The sequence below is a fragment of the Peromyscus eremicus genome, chromosome 7 (genome assembly GCF_949786415.1).
Source record: "Peromyscus eremicus chromosome 7, PerEre_H2_v1, whole genome shotgun sequence".
Lineage (NCBI taxonomy): Eukaryota > Metazoa > Chordata > Mammalia > Rodentia > Cricetidae > Peromyscus > Peromyscus eremicus.
This window is the reverse complement of record NC_081422.1, coordinates 61,722,160-61,727,834: the sequence shown is the minus strand read 5'-3', so window position 1 is coordinate 61,727,834 and position 5,675 is coordinate 61,722,160.

Here is a 5,675-nt window from a genome sequence, read left to right as displayed (position 1 = left end):
CGTCCTGGAGGCTGCCTGGTATGAAAACTGTTGTGTTGTGTTTTGTTTTGTTTTGTTTTTTTATTTCCTTTGAGAATTTTTGCAAGATTGGGAAAAGTGTCTAGTACTCTCAAAGGCAGTTTGGTTTATCTCCATTTTAGCTCTGTCTGGTCTGTGCTTTGGGTAGTGATTGTCCTCCTGAGGAGAAATGATGAGTTCCATTCAGTGATAAGCACACAGTTAACAAGGTTGAATCTGTGTGACATTGGCATCCCTGAGAAAATAAGACTGCTTCCCACTGGGGAGTCATTCATATCTGCACAGATGAGACGCTGGTACCCCCATCGCCCTCCCTAATGGGCTGTATGCGTATGTCCAGCGTTGGAGGCTGAAAGGAACTTCACTGACCTCTCTGAGGACTCCTCAAGCACATGGCATCCTAAACTCAGCCCTCTGAGCCAGAAGACAGCCCTGGAGTCGGCACTACTGTACAGTGGTGGCAGAAACAGCAAAGAATTAGACAACGCCGCTCAAATGGACACATATTGAGTTCCTACCCTGTGGCAGGCACTATTACACATGCCGAGATTAAACCATCATTTCTTCCAGGGCAACAGGGGTCAGATAGTCATGCCAATAAGCCATCACAGCATGGGAACCACTGTACTGAGATCTGATCACACTCTCAGAACACAGGGAGCACAGGCATGAGAACACTCCCTCCTTCAAGACCTGAGCCACCACAGAAAACAAGAAGACAGTAAGAGCATCCCAGACCCAGATATTAGCATGAGAAAGCAAGAGCAGCTGGGGATGTGGCTCGGTAGTTAAAGTGTGTGGTACAGAAACAAGAGGACTAGAGTTCCAATCTCAGTGTCTTAGGACTTCCAGTGGTTGATAAAACACCATAGCTAAAAGCATCTTAAGGAGGAAAGGGTTTATTTTAGCTTACGGTTGTAGTCTAGCATGGAGGAAGTCAGGACAAGAACTGAAGCAGAGGCGCTGGAGGAATGATGCTTACTGGCTTGCTTTCCATTGCTTGCTTAGCCTGCTTTCTTATACACCCCAGGACCACCTGCCCAGGGATGGCACCACCCACCATGGAATGGGCCCTCCCACATCAATCACTAAGAAAAGGCTCCACAGGCTTGCCTACAGGCCAGTCTTATGGAGATGGCTTCTCAATTGTAATTTCCTCTTCTCACATACTCTAGCTTATGTCAAGTTGACAAAACACACCCACAAAAAAAAAATGCAAAAATCAGCATGGTCAGGTAGGTGTGGCAGCCTGCCTGTAATTCTAGCCTCAAAAGGCAGAGATGAAATATATCTAGAGCAAGACTAGCCATATTGGCAAGTCCTGAATTGTAAGCCCCTGCCTCAACGAATGTATTAGATTTTTTTTGTTGCTGTGATAAAACACCCTGACCAAAGCAACTTAAGAAAGGATGGATTTGCTTGGGATAATCATTTCAGATGGTTAGAGCCCATAATAGTGGGAAAGACATGGCCGTAGACAGCTAGAGCAGGAAGCTGGTTGATCACATCTCATCCACGCACAGGAAGCAGAGAGAGGGAGTAGGAAGTTGGGCAAGGTTATAAAACTCAGCTGGTCCCTAGAGGCATACTTCCTCCAGCAAGACTCCATATTCTAAAAGTCCCACAAACTCCCCCAACAGTAACACCAACTGAAACAAAGCATTCAAACATGTGAGCCTAAGAGGAACATTCCTCATTCAAACCACAATACTAAGGACTGAGCAAGATGGCAGTGAGAGCAGCCATTTATCAGCGAGCCCTTTGTTTGATTGAGAGATCCTGCCTCAACAAGTAATGTGGAAGGGCTGTTGAAAACCATTTCAGATATCAGCCTTAGGCCTCCACATACGAATAGATTACATGTGCACCCATACACATTCAAATATGCACACACATGCATGCACATCTCACACATGTACACTTGAAAAGAAGAAAAATAAAAACTATAAGGACATTGTCAAAGTTGCTGGCACATGGCTAGGATCCCATGTACACAGCCTCAGGAACAGATGGAAAGGGCTGGGTGATGCATTTGGAAAAAAAGATTGGCATGCTCATTGACTTCTCCAGACTCATTGCTGGCTTTTAACTGTCCAACTCTGGCGCTGGAGGCCAACCCCTGTGCCTGGGTTACCAGACTGCTATGTGGCTATAAGGCTCCACTAACAGGAGATACCAGCAGAATGTCAGATGGAGGAAAGGGAAGCCTGCATATTTACTCCTGGTACCCCCAGCTGCCTCTGTGTCTCCCCTATGGTGTTGACAGTAGCTTTCTCACCAAGTGGCACTTCCTGAGGACTCCAGGTCACTCCAGCAACATTGTCCTTCTTTCTTCCTTCCTTAAACTGTGGGTGGGATTGCATCAGAAGGTTCTAGAGGGAGTGACAAGGTTAAGCAGCCAATGGAAGCTTAAAAGGTCACCTTGAGCTGGACGGTGGTGGCACACGCCTTTAATCCCAGCACTCGGGAGGCAGAGCCAGGTGGATCTCTGTGAGTTCAAGGCCAGCCTGGGCTACCAAGTGAGTTCCAGGAAAGGCGCAAAGCTACACGGAGAAACCCTGTCTCGGGGGGGGGGGGGGGGGGGGGGGAGTCACCTTGATAGGCCCTAGAATCACCTGGGAGACACACCTCTGGCCATGTCTCTGAGGAAGTTTCTACACTGGTTTGATCGAAGTGGGAAGACCCACTCTGGATGTGGGCAGTACCATTCCACAGACCGGCCAGTATGAATAAAAAGCAGGCTGAGTATCAACATTCCCCTCTCTCTCTGCTCCTCAACTGTGGCTACATTAAGTCCAGTCTCCCCTCACTTCTGCGGCTGCACCTTCTCCACCACGACGGTCAGGTGTCCTAGATATGTTTTTGTTGCCATGATAAACACTCCGATGGAGAGCAGCTTGGGGAAAAAGGGTTTATTTGGCTTACACTTACAGGTCACAGTCCATCACTAAGGATAGTCAGGGCAGGAACTCCAGCAGAAACCATGGAGAAATACTACTTGCTGGCTCTCTGGCTTGTTCTCTGCTAGCTTTCTTCTACAGGCCAGACCTACCAGCCCAGGAATGGTGTCACCCACTATGGGACTGAACCCTCCTAAACCAATCATCAGTCAAGACAATTCCTCACAGAATGGCCTTAAGCTAATCTGATGGGAACAATTTTTCTATGGAGGTTCCCTCTTTCCAGGTGACTATTGTGTCAAGGTGACGATAAAAACTAATCAGGACATCAAGTGATTTGTCACAGCCACTGGAAATGAAACTGATGTACTGTTTCTCTGAAATGACTGGAAAAGGTAAAGCTATAGAGACAAAGAGGAGATTAGTTGATGCCTTGGGCTGGGGAGTCACACCATGCAATAATGCTCATTGAGACGGAGCCCTTCCTGATATTGTGAGCCCCATGATCCTGCTCCATGCTCCACTAATCCCTTCCATCCTAAGAAACATTAGAGAACCCCAGGAAGCAGACAGGACATCCAGACTTTGCCACTAGCCACTTCTTTGGGTTTGGGCAAAAGATTAAATCTTCTCAGCTAGGTTTTCATCTCTACACACCAGAGGGACTGGGCAAAACTGCCCTGAAAAGTTCTTCTGAGGTTGTGAAGATGGCTCACATGCCTCACAAGGACCTGAGTTCCATTCTAGAACTCACCTTTAAAAAGCCAAGTGTCGTAGTACACACTGGCAATCCCAGCTCTGGGGAGGTAAAGACAGGCTGTTCCTGGGGCTCACTGGCCAGCCAGCCTGGCCTACTTGGTGAATTCCAGGCTAGAGAGAGACCCTGCATCAAAAAAACAAGTGGATAACATCTAAGAAACAACACCCAGGGTTGACCTCTGGCCCTCACACATGTATGCACATACAGAAATACACTTACCCATACACACGAACGTGCATATACAGAAGAAAAAATAAAAGAAAACCAAGCTCTTCTGGCCTTGTTTATTAGTTCTGAGTGTCTCAGGGGCTTCCTGCTGACCACAGTGGAAGAGGATGCTCCATCTCATCCCCCAAACCACACACACACACACACACACACACACACACACACACACACACAAACACACACACACACACACACACAGAGAGAGAGAGAGCGAGAGAGAGAGAGAGAGAGAGAGAGAGAGAGAGAGAGAGAGAGAGAGAGAGAGAGAGAGCTGGGTCAAGATGGAGGACTCCTCACATTTCACTGGCTGATTCTTTCTCCCTTCCCAATACTCAGCCCCAGCCCACAAGACTCAGAAAGAACTGCCTCTGGCATGAGTTATTTCTGTCAGCTGAGTCACCAAGTCAGAAAGCAAGTTAAGACCTGGCCTTAGGTCTGATGTGAGTGGCTGGAGCCAGCCAGGACCTTGGGACCACTGAAAGCCTCAATAGTGACATCACCCCTGGGAGCCCAGAGTCCAGATGCTACCTAAAGAGAAGCAGCCAGCCACTCTAGCAGGGAGGTGTCAAAGGCACCAGGATTTGTCCCCATCATTGTCATCCCTGTGCTGGTTCAGGGCTGGCTGCTGGAACTGCTGCTCCCTGGATCCACTCTGGCTCACAGTGTGGTCCATGGGTCCCCGGGACAGTCTTATTTGATTCACCAAGCTTTTGCACCCTCCAGTTAGGACCACACCTGTTCATATCTGGTGGACACTCATCATGACTGGCTCACAGTACCTGTTTCCTTCCCTCTGCTGCTGCTCTGTAGGCAGGACACTTCCTTCTGGTTTCCTTGCCTTTAAGTATCCCTCCAGCCTAAAGGGCATTTCATCTCTATAGCCATATATAGCAGTACTTTCTTGTCGGACTTTCTTGGACTGCCAGCCCACAAACAATGACACAGAGACTTACTATTAATTATGAAAGCTTGGCCTTAGCTTGGGCTTTTCCCCAACTAGCTCTTCTAACTCAAATGAACCTGCTTCTATTAGTCTACTTTCTGTCACATAGCTCGGTTACTTTCCTCTGTACAGTATGTCTGACTAGTTCAATGTCTCTCTGGCGTCTGCTTGCCTCTCTTCTTCCCAGAGTTCTCTCTCTGGAAATCCCACCTATCCTCTCCTGCCTAGCTATTGGCCATTCAGCTCTTTATTACACCAATCCCAGCAATACATCTTCACACAGTGTAAAACTATCCCACAACAGCCATGTCCAACCCAGAGCCTAAGCCTCGGTCACCATCCAATCCATTCTGTCCACCACTCTGCCCACATTGCTTCCCTCTGGCCTCCTCCAGCCCTAACTACACCCACAGCTCCCCTGCAGCTAGAGAGCATCTGTAGAAATGTTCCTCATGTGGGCACATGCATGGCTTCTGGGAAACCCCAAGTATTACCAGTGATCAGGGTCAGTTCTTCGTCTCTTATTCAAGGAATTGAAATAGAACCCCACATAGAGTTGCAAAATACCAAGTAAAGTTTATTTAAAGCAAAGCAATAGAAAAGGTCAGAATACACTTCAAGGGAACATGAGTGAAAACATTCAAGGATCCCAGTGAATTCTTGGGCTTTCTTTTAGAGGTTCAAGAGGAAGGACTGTTACTAAGGAAGACAGTTTTGGGTAGTTCCTTATTTTGGCTGATGGATTATGTCATATAATTTTCCTATTTCTCCTGTCCTTTCCCATAATGCATCTGATTTAACTCCTGCGTGCCCAATTACATAGAGG